The following is an 18,635-nucleotide window of genomic DNA, read 5'->3' as shown; positions in this document are numbered from 1 at the left end:
TTAACACATCAATTATGTCATATTCAGTTTGTTAGAAGCAATTCACTGTGTCTAGCCCATACTTAAAGGAAGGGAAGACTCTTATAGAGAGTAGCAAAGAATTTATGGATATATTTTAAAACCACAGAATCCAACTTAGGAAAGACTTCCAGATGTAGCAGAATCCACCCATCCCATTAGTTTCCTCTGAAGCTTAAGACTGTCTCCAGGGAATAGTGGCAAATTGCTGAGTTCAAACCTAGCTAGGTATTCAGAAACCTGTACACTGTATACACTTATTATCTTCCTGAGCTGTGGAAGCCATCACTTATTCCTTCTCTTCAGTACATGTGGATAATCCTGGGGTGTCATCAGGTCCTTGAATTTTAAAAAAGCACCCTTTAATTACCAACCATGCTGTTATTTTCCTCAAGCTCCAGAACTGTGTTGCGATTTGAGGTCACAAAATACAAAGAAAAGCCACAGAATATAAAAAGGATAGGCTTTTCACTCAGGAAGAACCACAAATTTATTCTTTGTTCAAATAAATAAATGAAAAACAAATAAAAATCAGTTTACAGGAGTATTCAGCAATAGTGTATGAAATGGGATATTTGTAATCCGTAGGCCTGAAAAGTATGGAAGGAAAGATTTGGGTTCAGTGATCAGTAAAAGTTTGATGAAGAGCTGATTACTATTAAACTAAATCTGTTTCCAGGCATCACTGGAAACAGGAACTAGATTATTCTTCTGCCAGAAACAGCAACAACAACAACAACCAGACAAAATGCTTTTGAAACTTAAAAAATTACCATAAGAAACTAGAAAAAGAAGAGCAAATTAAGTTCAGAATACACAGAAGGGAAATAATGAAGATAAAACAGAAATAAAATAGAAAACAATACGGACTTCAAGCTGTATTACAAAGCTGTAATCATCAAGACAGCCTGGTACTGGCATAAGAACAGACACTCAGATCAATGGAACAGAACAGAGAACCCAGAAATGGACCCACAAACATATGGCCAACTAATCTTTGACAAAGCAGGAAAGAGTATCTAATGGAATAAAGACAATCTCTTCAGCAAGTGGTGATGGGAAACTGCACAGCAACATGCAGAAAAATGAACCTGGACCACTTTCTTACACCATACACAAAAATAAACTCAAAATGGATGAAAGACCTAAATGTAAGACAGGAAGCCATCAAAATCCTTGAGGAAAAAGGAGGCAAAAACCTGTTTGGCCTTGGTGCAGCAACTTCTTACTCAACATGTCTCTGGAGGCAAGGGAAACAAAAGCAAAAATGAACTATTGGGGCCTCATCAAAATAAAAAGCTTCTGCACAGAGAAGGAAACAATCAACAAAACTAAAAGGCAACTGACAGAATGGGAGAAGATATTTGCAAACAAACAAAAAAACCCCATAAAGATACAAACCATATGTTAAACCATAAACAAACAAAAAACTAACCATAAAGGGTTAGTATCCAAAATCTGTAAAGCACTTATCAAACCCAACCCCCAAAAAACAAAGAATCCAGTGAAGAAATGGACAGAGGACATGAATAGACACTTTTCCAAAGAAGACATCCAGATGGTCAACAGGCACATGAAAAAATGCTCAACATCTCTCATCATCAGGGAAATACAAATCAAAACCACAATGAGATACCACCTCACACCTGTCAGAATGGCTAACATGAACAACTCAGGCAACAAAAGATGTTGATGAGGATGTGGAGAAAGAGGATCTCTTTTGCACTGCTGGTGGGAATGCAAGCTGGTGCAGCCACTCTGGAAAACAGTATGAAGGTTCCTCAAAAATTAAAAGTAGAACTACCCTATGACCCAGCAATTGCACTACTAGGTATTTATCCAAGGGATACAGGTATGATGTTTCAAAGGGGCATATGCACTCCAATGTTTATAGCAGCATTATCAACAATAGCCAAAGTATGGAAAGAGCCCAAATGTCCATCGATGGATGAATGGATAAAGAAGATGTAGTGTGTGTGTGTGTGTGTGTGTGTGTGTGTGTGTGTGCGCATGTATGTATACGTGTGTGTATACAATGGAGTATTACTTGGCAATCAAAAAGAATGAAATCTTGCCATTCGCAACTACGTGGATAGAACTTGAGGCATTATGCTAAGTGAAATTAGTCAAAGAAAGACAAATGTCATATGACTTCACTCATATGAGAACTTTTAGACATAAAACAGATGAACATAAGGTAAGGGAAGCAAAAATAATATAAAAACAGAGAGGGGGACAAAAACATAAGAGACTCTTAAATATGGAGAACAGAGGGTTGCTGGAGGAGTTGTGGGAGGGGGATGGGCTAAATAGGTAAGAGGCATTAAGGAATCTACTCCTGAAATCATTGTTGCACTATATGCTAACTAACTTAGTTGTAAATTAAAAAAATAAATTACATAAAAATAAAAATAAAATAGAAAACAATAGAGAAAAATCAACGAAACCAAAAGTTGGTTCTTTAAGATAATCAATAACATTAATAAACTAATAAATCTCTAGCCAGCTTGGTTAAGAAAAAGAAAGAGAGTATGCAAATTAACAATATCAAGAATGAAATTAGTGACATCACTAAAGATTCTAGAGCTATTAAAAAGATAATAAGGGAATATTATGAATAACTTTGTACTATAAATCCAACAGCTTAGATAAAATGGACAAATTCCTTGAAGGACAGGGCATCTGGGTGGCTCAGTCAGTTAAGAGTCAGACTTCAGCTCAGGTCATGTTCTCACAATCTGTGAGTTAGACCCCGCGTGGGGCTCTGTGCTGTCGTAACAGCTCAGAGCCTGGAGCCTGCGTCGGATTCTGTATCTCCCTCTCTCTCTGCCCCCTCCCCCACTCAAGCTCTGCCTCTCTCTCTCTCTCAAAAAATAAACTTGAAAAAAAATTCCTTGAAGGACACAAACTACTAAAATTTACTCAAGAAGAAAAAATTAACAGAGCCCTACATCTTTTAAAGAATTAAATTTGTGGTTAAAAACCTTCATACAAAGAAAACTCCACACCCAGATTGCTTCACTGTCAAATTGTAACTAACATAGAAGGAAGAAATAATACCAATTCTGCATAAACTCTCTCAGAAAATTGAAAAGCAGAGAGTTTTTCTCAACTCGTTCTATAAGGCTAGTATTATCCTGATACCCAAACCAGACAAAGACATTGTAAGAAAAGAAAACTTTAGACCAATGTCCTTTGTGAACATAGTGCAAAAATTCTAAAAATATTTTTACCAAGTCAAATCCAACAATATATAAATGGAATATTACATTATAGCCAAATAGGATTCATCCCAGGAATGCAAGGGTAGTTTAACATTTGAAAAACCAATCAAGGCAATTTATCATATTAATGAACAGAAAAAGAAAAGCTATAAGATCATCTCACTATATGGAGAAAAAAACATTGAACAAAATCGAGCATCCATTGCCAATAAAAACTCTTACAAACTAAAATTAGAAGAGAACTTCCTCAACTTGATAATGACATATATCAAAAACCTATGGCTAACATCATACTTAATGGTGAAAGATAGAGACACCTAAGATTAGAGACAAGTCAATGATATTCATTCTCACCACTTCTATTCAACATTGTACTAGAGGTTCTAGTCAGAGTAGTAAATTAAAGAAGAGAAATAAAACACATCCAGATCAGAAAGAGCACAATTATCTTTATTCACAGATGAAATAGTTATCTATGTACAAAATCTGAAAGAATCTCGAAAAATACACTAGAGCAAATAAATGAGCTCGGTAAGGTCTCAGCACACAATATTAACCTACAAAAATCTATTGTATTCCTGTATATTTCCAATAAGCAATTGGAATTGAAATTTTAACATACTATTTACAATAGTATCAAAAATATGAAATACTTAGAGACAAATCTGACATAAGATGTGAAAGGCTTGTATATTGAAAACTATAAAATGTTATTGAAAGAAACACTAAATATATTGAAAGCCATACCTTGTACATGAGTCAAAAGACTCAATATTGTTCAGATGTCACTTCTCCCCCAATTTGTTCTCTAGATTCAATGCAATTCCAATGAAAATCTCAGTCAACTTTTTCATAGAAATTGATAAGCTAACTCTAAAACTCATGTGGAATGCAAACATATTTTAATAGCCAAACAATTTTGAAAAAAGAAAAAAAGAACAAAGTTGGAGAGTAAATATTACCCGAATTCAAGACTTCTTATAAAGTTACACTATTCAAGACTATGTGATATTGGTGTAAAGATAGACAAATAAATTAATACAATAGATACTTTGGGAAAAACACCATATATTATGGGCAACTGATTTTCAACAAACGTACAAAGTAAATTCAGTGAAAAACGAGAGTCTTTTCAACAAATGGTGTTGGAATAACTTTATATCCAGATACGAACCAATGAACTTAAATCTATACCTCATACCTCCCTCTCTCTCTGCCCTCCCCAGCTCGTACTCTGTCTCTCTCTATCTCTCTCCAAAATAAATAAACATTTAAAAAAAGGCGGGGGGAGCCTGGGTGGCTCAGTTGGTCACACGTCCGACTTTAGCTTAAGTCATGATCTCACGGTTTGTGAGTTCAAGCCTTGCATAAGGCTCTGTGCTGATTGCTCAGAGCCTGGAGCCTGCTTCGGATTCTGTGTCTCTCTCTCTTTCTGCCTCTCCCTGCTCACACTCTGTCTCTTTCTCTCTCTCCAAAATAAATAAACATCAAAAACAATCTATACCTCATGCTATATGCAGAAATGAACTCAAAATGGACCACAACCTAGATGTAAAATCTAAAAAAATTATGCTTCTGAAAAAACAGTGTAAAATGTTTGTGATCTTAAGTTAGGTAGACATTTCTAAGATATAATACCAAAAGAATAATCCATAAAATAAAAGCGATAAATTAGACTTCATCAAAATTAAACATTTTTATCTTCAAAAGATATCGTTTAGGAAATAAAAATGCAAGCCACTGACTAGGAGAAACTCAATAAGGAGACAAATAATCCAATAAAAAATGAGCAAAAGATTTGAATATCTTCACCAAAGAAAATACATGGATGGCAAAAAAGCACATAAAAAGATGCTCAATATTATTAGTCATTAGGGAAACGCAAATTAAAACCATACCTACCACTATGCAGCCATTATAATGAAAAAATAGATATGAAGTATCAGGGTGCCTGTGGGTGGCTCAGTTGGTTGGGCGTCTGACTTCATATCATGATCTTATGGTCCATGGGTTCAAGCCCCATATCAAGCTCTGTGCTGACAGCTCAGAGCCTGGAGCCTGTTTTGGATTCTGTGTCTCCCTCTCTCTCTGCTCCTCTCCTGCTTGTGCCCTGTTTCTCTCTCTCTCTCTCAAAAATAAATACTAAAAACTTTTTTTAAAAAAACCTATATATTTCTTTAAAAAAAGATAATATGAAGTATTGACAATGATGTGGAAAAACTGAAACTTCATACTCTGTTTATGGGAATATAAGACAATATCAACTGGTTTGGAAGTCTTTTAAGAAGTTAAATATACACTTATCACATGATCAAGCCAAACTCCTAGGTATTTACCCAAGAGGAAAGTCAACATAAGTGTATACAAATACTTGTACCTGAGTGTTCATGACAGATTTATTTGTAATAGCCAAAAAGTTGGAACAACCCAAATGTTAATGGATAAGTGTACAAACAAATTGTGATATAGCCATACAATGGTGTACTACTCAGAATAGAACACAATGAACTATTGATACATACAACAACGTGAATGAATCTCAAAATAATTATGGTAAGTAAAAGAATTCTGACTGAAATAAAATAAAATAAAAAGTGTACATACATACTGTGTTATTAAAACTCTAGACAATGCAAACTAATCTATGGTGATAGAAAATAGATTAGTGGTTACCTGGTTAGGGAGTAGCTAGGGAGAGGATCCATAGGGACATGAAAACTTGTATAGGTGATGAACACATTGCCTATTTTGACTGTGGTGATTGCTTCACAGGGTCTACATACATTAAAACATCAAACTGTACATTTCAAACATATACAGTTTACTGTATACCACTTACACCTCAATAAAGGTATTTAAAATTTGTAAAAGTGATAGTTTACCAAGGACTTGAAGGAAGTAAGCAAGTTAGTGTTATGGATAGTTAATGTGAGGTTTTAAAAAATTTTTAACCAGGGGCGCCTGGATGGCTCAGTCTGTTGAACGTCAGACTCTTGATTTCAGCTCTGGTCATGATCCGAGGGTTGTGGGACCAACCCCTCCCCCCACCCATTTGGGCTCTGCTCTGAGCATGAAGCCTGCATGAGATTCTCTCTCTCTCCCTCTGCCCCTCTCCCCACTCATGCATGCTCTCTCTAAAATTAAAAAAAAAAAATTTTTAATCACAATGAGACACAAACGAAAGGATACTAAGAGAGAGAGTTGTAAAAGAGGTTAGTTTTGTTTTGTTTTATTGCAGATGAGGAGTGTGCGTGTGTGTGTGTCTGTGTATGTGTGCATGTGTGATATTTTGTAATTCAACCAGTCAAAGCTTTGATACTAACCACACTACCCTTGCCTGTCCACCTGAAGGTGAGCTTGCTCAATGATCTATATGGGACTGGGCCCCAGAGTGAGTTTTTAGTTAGCCAATGAGCATCAACAACAGGACGGATGTCCTTTCCCTCCGCCAAACCCCTGCCAAACTAAGCAAACAAATGTTCCAAAACAGGAAGATGTTCGGATGATTTCTATTACTTTCAAAAGTTATGAATCCATGGTGATGGCCAGTCTTGGCCTCTTACTTGAGACCCTGAGGGACTGACAGGTTTCTCCTCAGTCTTTTGTAGAAACACAAAAAACAAGCATTGCTTTTTATACTAAGAAGCTTAAAGCAGGGTTTTTATGGATGCTTCATAAATTTTCCTTTATTGCAAAGATGACCACAGATCTTGGTGTACCTTAAGAATAATAGACAACAGTTACAGCCTGTTCATCTTACCTCCTTTCCATGAAGAGAGAGAGAGAGGGACAGAGAGACACAGACAGAGATACAGAGAGAGAGAGAGAGAGAGAGACAGAAAGAAAGACACACACACACACACACACACACACACACACAGAATCATTATATAACAGTGTTAGGGGCATCAGGATCCCCTCTATCTCCCCCATGGATTTTCTCAGGATTGCACATAGACAAAGGTCTGGAAGGAGACACAAGAAACCATCCATGGTTACCCACGGGCAGTTAGAATAGAGAAGATGAGGGTAGGAAGACTTTCTGTGTCTTTTGGATATTTCATGAGTGCTTATACTCTTGGAATTAAAGCTCTCTTAAAAAAATTATTCCTGCTGTGAATTAGTCCTGTATGCCTGTTAGGTGTGTATGTTGAAATAGACCCAAAAATATAATCTGAGGAAAATCTTTGCCCTGCATTTTCTAGTTCTACCTCCATGCAAAAGTTTGGTGGCTTTATATTTTGGCATACTGGTTAGATGTTTTCCTTTCATAAAGGGTATTAATTCTATGTTGATTATGCTTAATTACACCATACAACTTCTATATTTTAGATTATTTTTAAGTGTTTATTTATTTAATTTGAGAGAGAGATAGAGAGGGAGAGAGAGAGAGAGAAAGTGCCAGCAGAAAGAGAGGGAGAGAGAGAATCCCAAACAGGTGCCGTGGTGTCAGTGCAGAGCCCAACATGGGGCTCGAACTTGTAAACCATGAGATCATGACCTGAGCCAAAATCAAGAGTCGGACACTTAACTGACTGATCTACAACTGACTGAGCCATCCAAGCGCCCCTAGATTCTTCTCAGAAAATATAACCTTGAGTTATCTGGTGTTGAATTATTAGCAAAAGTTTTGCTATAAAAATCACATCCAGGGAGAATGGCCCAATGGGAATGAGCTCCTTCTCCAGACATTTTAAATTCTATCAGGTTTGGAGATAGATCCTTGGAGAGATTTCTGGGGCCGCATTGTCTCAACATCCATCTCCCTCAGGACATGCCCTTTTCTGTCCTATATTTTGTCATTGTGCCTTGAGTGTACACTGAGAGGTGTTTTAAGAAACAACCACATTACATCTATCATTGTATATATGGTAGGATTGTTATTGAGAACATTATCTAGATATCACAATAATATAGGAAAAACTGTGTTTCTTCCTGAGCATCTGGTCCTCTTTTATCTTTTGCTATTCACACTATAAATCTTGCAGTAGCTTTGCTTTCCCTTCACTACTATGCAACTCTAAGCCAAATTTGTGTGCTTCCTAGTGCCTATACAGAAGTACAGGGATGAATTTCAGTGCCTGGATGTTATACATTATACTATATTATACATTATATTACATTAATTAAATTTTTTTCATGTTTATTTTTGAGAGAGAGAGAGAGAGAGAGAGAGAGAGAGAGAGAAAGAGCAGGAATGGGGAAGAGAAGAGAGGGAGACACAGAATCTGAGGCAGGTTCCAGGCTCTGGGCTGTCAGCACAGAGCCTGATGTGGGACTTGAACTCACAAACTGTGAGATCATGACCTGAGCCGAAATTGGACACTTAAACACCCAGACACCCCTATTTTTCTGCTTTTTAAAAATGTCTTACTTATTTTTGAGAGAGAGAGAGCAAGAGGGGGAGGGACACAGAGAGAGAGGGACAGAAGATCCAAAGTGGGCTCTGTGCTGACAGCAGAGAGCCCAATGTAGGGCTCAAACTCATGGACCACGAGATCAGGACCTGAGCCGAAGTAGGATGCTCAATCAATTAAGTCACCCAGGCACCCCAGTATTTTTCTACTTTTTAACTTTCTCTTTGCCCCTTTTCCTCATTTATGTTAATACATTTTTATTGTTATGTATCATGTATTTCTATAAATGATTCCAAAGCTCCACCCCTTCCTTTTTTTGAATAAAGAGTAATAAGGGATCCACTTTCACTTTGGAGTACAAATTTGCTAAACCTCTCATGATTCAAACTAGGATTCCAAAGTCTTCAACAAGGCTTCTGACTATACCATATTAATACCATTGTCCTCAACATTAACATTAAACCCTGTTGTCACAACACTAGAGTGACCATGAGAATCACAGACCCCTATGAAGTCAACATCGTCTAGATCAAGCTATTATGTTTTGGTTAGTGACAAAAAAAAAAGTCGTAAGCTTAAGCTTATGGACTTATGCTCCAGACTAAGTTAATTTATTTATTTTTCAAAATATTTATGACTAGTTTACTATGTACCAGGCATGCAGTTAGGTTCTATAGATACAATAGTAAACAAAAACCAGACAGGGCCTACGTCCTCAAAGAGTTTATAATCTAAAAGTGAAAAAAAAAAAACCACTAGTCTTATAATCCCACAAATGTACTTACTTGTCATGAACAGGCTTTGGGAGCATGTGATGTGGGATCAGAACCTGTCTAGGGAGTCAGGGAAGACTTGTTTGAATTGATATCTTGCAGGACAACTAGGAGTTTGGGGAGAGGATAAGAAAAGGCAAGAAGCATTTGGGGAAGTGAGAACAGCATTTGCAAAAGCCTTGTGGCAGGATGGAGCACAGTGCAATGGAGGAACTGCAAGAAAAGCCCTGTGGGTAAATGCAGACATTTGAGGGACAGTGGTGCTAGCTGAGGCTACAGGAGTATGCAAGTGGAACCGAGTAAACCACTGAACTGTTTTAAATAATGACTAACTGTGTGAGCTATGATAAGTGATCCAACTTTTTAAAGCCTGTTTTCCTGGCTGTAGAACACTGATCTTTTTCTTTTTTTTTTTAATATTTATTTATTTTGAGTGGAGGGGAGTGAGTGAGGGAGGGACAGAGAGAGAGGGGAAGAGAGAGAGAATCCCAAGCAGACTCCACGATGTCAGCACAGAGCCATGAACTGTGAGATCATGATCTGAGCTGAGATCAAGAGTTGGTCGCTTAACTGACTGAGCGACCCAGGGGCCACAAGAACACTGATCTTTAACCGCATGGTGATGCTGAGCTACCTACCAAGCTACTGTTAAAGTTACAAGGGGATTTAAGCTAAACTTTCTCTAGGGACCAGCATACTGGAAATTTCCATTTACCTAAGGGAAAAACCATTTACTTTTGGCGGGGGGGGGGGGGGAGGCCCTTGGGGAATTTTTTTGTTTTTTGTCTTTTAATCAAATTATGCACAGTGAAAGAACAGTCTCACATGTAAATAGTCTTGTGATGATAGCCAAAAGGGAAACAGTGTCTGCCCCACTGTCTTGGTACCAATGCTTTTACTTAACGGTTTTGTTAATGTCCACAGAAAACTTACAATATGCAAGACACTTTCAGCTATGTTATTTTGTTTAATTTACACAAGAGGCCTATGACTTAAGTATCATTTTTAATCTTTTAGAGATAAGAAAACTAGTAACCAGAGAAATTAGATAACTTACTCAAAAATACATAACTGAAAAATTATAGAACTGGAATTCAAACTCAGGTAGTCTGATCCAAATCCACAAAGATATCACTCACCACGGGCACCTCAACAAGACTGGATGTGGTCCAAAGTTGCCTGTCAGACCTTACAGTGACAATGAGGAAGGAAAGGAAAAATTGTATCCACCAGTACTCATTCCATGAGCCTGATGTAAAATAAATCTTATCTTTTCAGAAAATGACCTCAACTTCTGCTATCAACCCCCATCAGGTAAGACATGACCATACTATGTCTCTTCCTACACACACCCGCCTATGATAAAGCTTAATATATATATTAGGTACAGTAATATATTAATGATAATAATAAAAAAGAACAATTATAATAATATACTGTAATGAAAGTTATGTGAATATGGTGTTTCTCTCTCTCTCAAAACATCTTATCATACTGTACTCACCCTACTTCTTGTGATGTTGTGAGATGATTAAATGTCTATGTGATGAGATGAAGTGAGGTGAATGACATGGGCATTGTAACGTAGTGTTAGGCTGCTACTGACCTTCTGAGAGTATGTCAGAAAGAGGATCATCTGCTTCTGGCTCGCGGTTGACCATGGGTAACTGAAACTGTGGGAAGCGAAACCACAAATGAGGGAGGACTGGTCCCCCAGCTTAAAAAAAGGAAATGAAATAGATAAACCTTTCTGCCAATAAAGATAAAAGATTCTGTTTCCCCAGTTGACTTTGACAGGGAGTGAGTTCTATAAGACCTGTACTTTATAAAGAGAAGGGAAATATCACCCAACGTTCATATCTGTAGAACTTGGCTTGCATTCTGCAATGAAGGAGAATATAACATCTGTCAATACTTCTGTTTTAATAAGAAAACTACCTTTACAAGAAAATCAGACCCGCAATGGGATGGAATAGGATGTCCTAGACATGAGTTCTAACTTAGTGCAGGATTATTAAGAAGCAAGCTCTCCAATCCTGCTGAGTCAATGGACAGGATCTATTTTCAGTTCTCAACTTGTCCTGAGATGCTGTAAGTCCCTTACCAAGACCTGAATCAGTGCAACATCTGTGAGAACCAATTAAGAACGCCACATCACCTAGGAAGAGAGCAACAGAGTGCTGTGAATTCTTATTTGAATAAAAGTATCCAAAAGTGAAGAAAATTAGCCAGCTCTCTAGTCATGCAGTCAAATTTTTTGTTAACAAAAGGAAAAAAAGGAGGACCTGCTCTGGTTGCTCCAATTCCATATTCCCTCAGCAACTAGATTTCTTCTTTCCTACTTCTCCTGACAGCATCAAGTTGGACACCATTTGTGAACGACATAGGCATTTGTCCTGAGAATCAAGGTTTCCTTGTAGACATCTTTGCCTGGGTGCTTGATTCTGTCATCTCTTGCAGAGGCTGCACTCTTACCTCCTGATCACCTGTTTGCTCACTGGGTTCCTAACCATCTGCCTAGTTTTTGACATTCCTGGTCATTTAAGGCATTCTTTTGGGATTTCTGGTCAATTTGGTGTCTTTGCCTGATTTCTGGCACATTCTGAATTCTGCCTCTATTTGGTTCTTGCGTACTGATTTTTCCTGTTGTTTGGTTTTTGTGTACTTCTCTACTTCTGTTTTTCCATGCCTGTCCCCACTGCCTACCAGATATCCACTTTCAACTTCCCTTACCTGCTTGATTTTTTTCAACCCGTTTTTACAAAGCACCACCATTGTTCACAATTCCAGAACTGACATTTTTAGAGTTTTAGGTGTAGTGATCAAGAGGAAATACCCTTTTGGAAAGAGGAAATGCAAGATTGGAGTATAGGGTTGCTAGCTTTCTTTAGATTTCAATCTCAGGAAAACAATAATAGGGAACATAAAGTTAAAAAGATCTGAATTCAGGGCCGCCTGGGTGGCTCAGTCGGTTAAGCGTCCGACTTCAGCTCAGGTCATGGTCTCACAGCTCGTGAGTTCGAGCTCCGTGTCAGGCTCTGTGCTGACAGCTCAGAGCCTGGAGCCTGCTTTGGATTCTGTGTCTCCCTCTCTCTCTGCCCTTAACCCACTCGCATTCTGTCTCTGTCTCTCTCAAAAATAAATAAACATTAAAAAAAATTTTTTTAAAGATCTGAATTCAAAAGAAAGATACTTATCATTGGTAAAACAGACAATAAAATAAAAATCATCTAAGAAGAATGTAAAATAATAAATATGATAGATCACTGATTCTTAATAATATTCTATTTTTCATATCAAGAAAATCTTGTTCCTTTAAACTAACTGCTTTTAGTTTATTACCAAATTTTTAATATATGAATTTAGATATTTTTTTTTAATTTTTTTTTCAACGTTTATTTATTTTTGGGACAGAGAGAGACAGAGCATGAACGGGGGAGGGGCAGAGAGAGAGGGAGACACAGAATCAGAAACAGGCTCCAGGCTCTGAGCCATCAGCCCAGAGCCTGATGCGGGGCTCGAACTCACGGACCGCGAGATCGTGACCTGGCTGAAGTCGGACGCTTAACCGACTGCGCCACCCAGGCGCCCCTGAATTTAGATATGTTTTAATGGGTAAATATCTTAACATTTACAAACACTTATAATAGAGAATGTATTTTTAGTGTGCCATATTTGAAATGTGTTTATTTTTTTTATTTTTTATTTTTTTTTAACGTTTATTTATTTTTGAGACAGAGAGAGACAGAGCATGAACGGGGGAGGGGCAGAGAGAGGGAGACACAGAATCCGAAACAGGCTCCAGGCTCTGAGCTGTCAGCACAGAGCCCGACGCGGGGCTCAAACTCACGGACCGTGAGATCATGACCTGAGCCAAAGTCGGCTGCTTAACTGACTGAGCCACCCAGGCGCCCCGAAATGTGTTTAATTTCAAATCTAACTGAACTGTGCTATTTTCATAGGGATATACAGCCTCCTTTGGAAAAGCTTAATTTTAAGTTGTAGGAATTTTTATTATTATTTTTTAATTTTAAGTTGTAGGAATTTTAATTCTTTTTAAAAAATTTTTAATGCTTATTTATTTTGAGAGAGAGAGAGAGCAGGGGAGGGGCAGAAAGGGAGGGACAGAGAAAGAATCCCAAGCAGTCTCCGTGCTGCCACCACAGAGCCCATTGTGGGGCTCGAACTCATGAACCACGAGATCATGACCTGAGCTGAAATCAAGAGTCGGATGCTTAACTGACTGAGCCACCCAAGGGCTCCTAAAAGAGTTAATTCCTAAGTTACACATATAGCAAGCTATTCTATACCATCAATATATTTTTCTCTTTTTTTTAAGTTTATTTATTTATTTTGAGAGATAGGGTGCAAGTGGGGAAGGGGCGAGGGAGGGAGCGAGGGAGAGAGGGAGAGGGAAGTGAGAGAGAGAGAGAGAGAGAGGGAAAGAGAGAAGGAGAGAGAGAGAATCCCAAGCAGGCTCCACACTGCCAGCGCAGAGCCCAATGCGGGGCTTAAACCCACAAACCACAAGATAACAACCCAAGCCAAAGTCAGATGCTTAACCAACTGAGCCACCCAGGCAGCCCTCAATATATATTTCTTGTAATTAAATGGGCAACTCACTCTTGTCCCTTCAAAAATAATAAATTATGTGACTCTAGAATTTTAGAGTTGGAATTTTCTTTGAAATCAGAAAAAACAAATTCCGTCATTTCTATATTTTCCAGAAAAGTATAACCTTTGTTTTATTTTAAAGTGAACAGAGCAAAGCAGCAGAAATATGTAGGGAGTCAGACATCCTGTGGTAGAATTCTGACTGTGCACCTTCATAGCATGACCTTGGGCAAACTACCCAACCTTTCCTTACCTGAGAAAGATTTTTAACCAATTCCAGCTCCACAGTCTATGACCCAGGGCCAAGTCATCCTTGCACTGGTTTCACCTTGATAATATCCTAGACTTTAACTCTCTTCGTGTGTTCCTACCCTTATAATTAAATCTTTGCCTTGGTCTCTATTCCACAATTTATCTTCCAGTTGCCTGCCCAGCACAGCTGTCACCTCTAGATTTGGAGCCCTGCCCTTTACACAGGTCGTGATTATAGAACCTGACAATCTTTGGACAGACTTTCCAGTTACCACCTCCAGTCTGCTGGTCTGAATCCCAGAAAACTATCTCCCTCTGAGCTATTTGATTTTGTGTCAACTTGACTGTGTGTTCAACTGCTGCCTTTGGCCACCCACTGACAACTGCTTTGATGAACTATGGCCTGATACCTTGAAATATTTTGAGCACTTGTTAACATGTCAGTAACCCCAAGTTCCAATCCTATCCCAGTGGATATGTTCAAGTCTGGTTCTCTTCCCTTCTCTGGTATTAGTGGGTAAAACTCAGCCTACTTCCAAGGTGCCAGATATGTGATTCTATATGGTGTGAACCTATAGTATCAAGAAATTGTTAAGCTGTGTTCATTATAATCTGTTTAACAAGACAGAGACATAGGTGACATAGTTTAAAAAGATCTCTATTGATGTAACAATGGTCAAAATTATTACAAGAGCTGGTACTTAAAGGAACTAGTTTTGTTTACTAAAAAAAATTGTGTAGGAAAGCTCATTCCCCTAAAACTCAAAGGTGGATTTTTACCTAAACTTTTTGGGGAGGGTTTGTTGAAGATGTTGGCTCTCAATGAATTTGTTGAATAAGAAATTTCACAGGAATGGTTGTAAATTTATCTATTTACCCAGTTATGCTTTTGAAGTAAAAAACTCCTTTTATTGAATTTTTCACTTAAAAAAAAAGTGATTGCTCATGGTTTTCCAGCATGGCATTTTTAGACATGGATGTGTGTGTATTAGCTAAGAACTTTATAGCATATAGCCTCATTTAATCATTACATGGGTTTATTAACCTACTATGAAAGATGAAACGGAGACATGGAAATTTTAAGTAACTTGCTCGAGAAGGTCACACAGTTAGAAAGTAGTGGAACCAGACAAACAGAATCTGTCTCCATTTTTAACCTGTTTTTAGCTCCTAATCACTACATGGAAATAAGAAACACTGGGGAAAAAAAGGAAAAAAAAAACTTGGGAAAAGATAAGGAATATGCTCCATAAGAAGTCTGAACCCTTATTACATTTTCTGAATTGGTTGGTTCTGACTGGATTTTACTGGGGGTAATCAGTGAGGAAACATCTGGGTCTCCTAAGATCTCTGCTCTCGTCTGAGAGAATTGTATGTTTCCTGGATTTGGATGGTTATTCCTGTGCTCAAGAGAACTGGGAAATATTTTGGACTGGTCTTCAGAAGGAAGACAACACCACAATCACCCTAATAAACAGTACTCTGTAGTGTGATACCAGGCCACCTCTTGCTGCATTAAGTATGCAATTTTCCCCTTCTGTAGAGAGCATGACATATCTTTATACATAAAATAGGGAAACCAGATTGTGGAATGCATTTAAATATGCATTTATAACTTTGACAATTATTCTGTAGGAGATTCCATAGGAGACCCCGAGACCATTGCAGAGGCTGAAAAACTCTCAGTTTCAGGATAAGTTGATATCCTGCTGAAGACCATAACCCACCGTTATAAAGCAAACTCTTCAATAACTTCAATAACCGACAAGTTTTTTTTCCCCAGCAGTTGCTCAGAGAATAGTTGTTTTCATGATTAATCTGAAGGTGTCCTGAGAAATGCCATCACTGCAGCCATGTGACAAGTTTTATATGATAATTTCTGATATGCTTGCTATGGTCATTGTGAATTCTTGACGTAAGTCTTTTACTGCCATGTTTTCACTGGGGGAATTTCAATTTTCAGAATTAGAGTGTTATGCCTCAAGTCAGACAAAATCCTAGCACCAAATTATTATAGGCTGTTCCTTTTCTTGAGGAACAATTCCAAAAAAACTATTAACATTTCTTCAGGGAATGTACCAATAAGAATAAGAAATAGAATAAGACTGTCATTAAACTGTGATTTAGTTTCAGATTTTGAATGTTATTTTTAAGTTAAAAACATCTTTAAAACCTATTCTATTTTTTTATTTTTTTGTCCTCCTAGACAGCCTCATTTATTCATTCTTTCAGCAAAACCTTCTATACACCAGGTGCTGTGCTAGGTATTAAGGACATAATATGAATTAGAATTTGCTGTCAAATTGTAATCATTCCTTTTTTAAAGCATTCTATATTTAAAAACCAGATACACAAAATGCCTGCTCTACTTCATATTAAATTTCTTGTGTTCTATACTCCTAACATAATTTTATAACATTTTGGACACAATAGATTGGTAATATTTGATAGTGGTATCAATGGACAATTAGAGAATCATCGTATTTTTAAAAATCAATATCCAATTTGCCTTATTTATTTATTTATTTTACATTTATTTATTTTTGAGAAACAGAGTGAGACAAAGCGTGAGCGGAGCAGGGGCAGAGAGAGAAGGGCTTTGGAGACAAAGCAGGCTCCAGGCTCTGAGCAAGTGGTCAGCACAGAGCCTGATGCGGGGCTCGAACCCACAAACCGCGAGACCATGACCTGAGCCGAAGTCGGACACTCAACCGACCGAGCCACCCAGATGCCCCCCAATTTGCCTTTTCATAGAAGATAAATGTGTGCCCTGTCTCTCATTTTAGCTTCTTTCTTTCTTTCTCTCTCTCTTTCTTTCTTTCTTTCTTTCTCTCTATGAAGTCTTTTATTTTAACGCCCTTTCTCTAATTTCAGTCTTATGTTCTCATGACTATATCACAACAGACTTAATTTTTCCTGGGGTGCAAATTCAGTCACCACCTTGCCTTACCATTCTAGTGCATGGTAGTGACTGAATTTGCACCCCAGGAATCAGTGTAAATAAATTATTAATTAGTCTGTCCTGTTCTCTGGGGAATCTCACATAAAACGGGCTGTTTTTTCATTGAGTCTCTAATTCAGAGTCTAATCTCTTCCTTCTATTCTCTCTACTCATCCTTTTCCTGCTTCCCATTTTGAAGCTTCAAAGAAATTCCTGATTGTGTCTACTTTCCCAAATCACTCACAAAGAGGTTAACTCAGAGGTTGCAAAGTCAGATGCCTACAGGGACCAGCCTGGAAAGAGAAATAAGTGCTAGGGGCTGAGGCAGCAATATTAGGGAGTGAGAGGAGACTGGGGCAAACCCCAGAGCACTGGCCCAGATAAGAGGAGGGTGCTGTACTCAGCACCAGCTCATTATTGCTGACTGAATGATGAAACCTTTGGTTAGCTGATCATCCAATTTTCACAAGAGTCAGAAATCTGGATCTTTATGTAAAATGTGTCAATCTGTAAATGTTGGACCACCCAAACAAAACATGCCTGCCCAGGGCTGCCATTTGAAACCTAGGCTGTCACTGGTATTGAATTCAAAGAACTAAAAGCACCATAGGTTTTTGAAATGTCCTTGAAGAACGTGACTTGAGTTTGTGACCCAACCCCACATTCAAGGGAAAAGGAAAAGGAAAAGGAAGATTTCTTATCAGGGTTGTGGTTTGATATTTGTCTAATTTGTGCATTTTCATTAATCTAATCAGTACATTGTCATTCTACAGTTTTTAAAAATGTAATAAAGCAATCCATCTTTTATATAAGAAAAGAGGGGATGAAATATATATTCAATTTAAAAATACATATTCAATTTTGCTTTTATTTATATAAAGGAACACTGGCACGGGAAGAATACATTAAAAATTAATGAGTGATTATCTTCATAGGGTAGGGACAAGGAAGAAAGGCATGAATGTGGGATTAAGACTTCTCAATCTATACTTTTTTTTTTTTTACTTTTTTTTTTACGCTTATTTATTTTTGAGACAGAGAGAGACACAGCATGAACGGGGGAGGGGCAGAGAGAGAGGGAGACACAGAATCGGAAACAGGCTCCAGGCTCTGAGCCATCAGCCCAGAGCCAGACGCGGGGCTCGAACTCGCGGACCGCGAGATCGTGACCTGAGCTGAAGTCGGACTTTTTAACCGACTGAGCCACCCAGGCGCCCCTCAATCTATACTTTTTATTTAGTTTTTATTTTTGAAACAGGTGAGAGCATTATATATTCAAAAATCAAAAATGTAAACTGAAAGTAAATGGCATTAACATACCAACTTATATTTTATTGCAGGGAAGCATGACAGGTTGAAATATAAATTAGAATGCATAAAAATATATAACAGGACAGGACCACCTGGCTGGTTCAATGGGAAGAGTATGTGACTCTTGACCTCAGGGTCATGATTT

General features: G+C 37.9%; 1 non-coding gene across 1 annotated transcript; it reads right to left on the bottom strand.

Moving 5' to 3' along the window:
• Positions 1-16,023: 16,023 nt before the first annotated feature.
• LOC115522623 lies at positions 16,024-16,089 on the bottom strand. Its single transcript, XR_003971509.1, has one exon. It is a non-coding gene; the product is annotated as a small nucleolar RNA SNORD58 (small nucleolar RNA).
• Between the last annotated feature and the right edge of the window lie 2,546 nt (positions 16,090-18,635).

Source organism: Lynx canadensis, chromosome C1 (genome assembly GCF_007474595.2).
Source record: "Lynx canadensis isolate LIC74 chromosome C1, mLynCan4.pri.v2, whole genome shotgun sequence".
In the NCBI taxonomy this organism is placed as follows: Eukaryota; Metazoa; Chordata; class Mammalia; order Carnivora; family Felidae; genus Lynx; species Lynx canadensis.
This window is presented reverse-complemented; position numbering and strand designations above follow the sequence as displayed.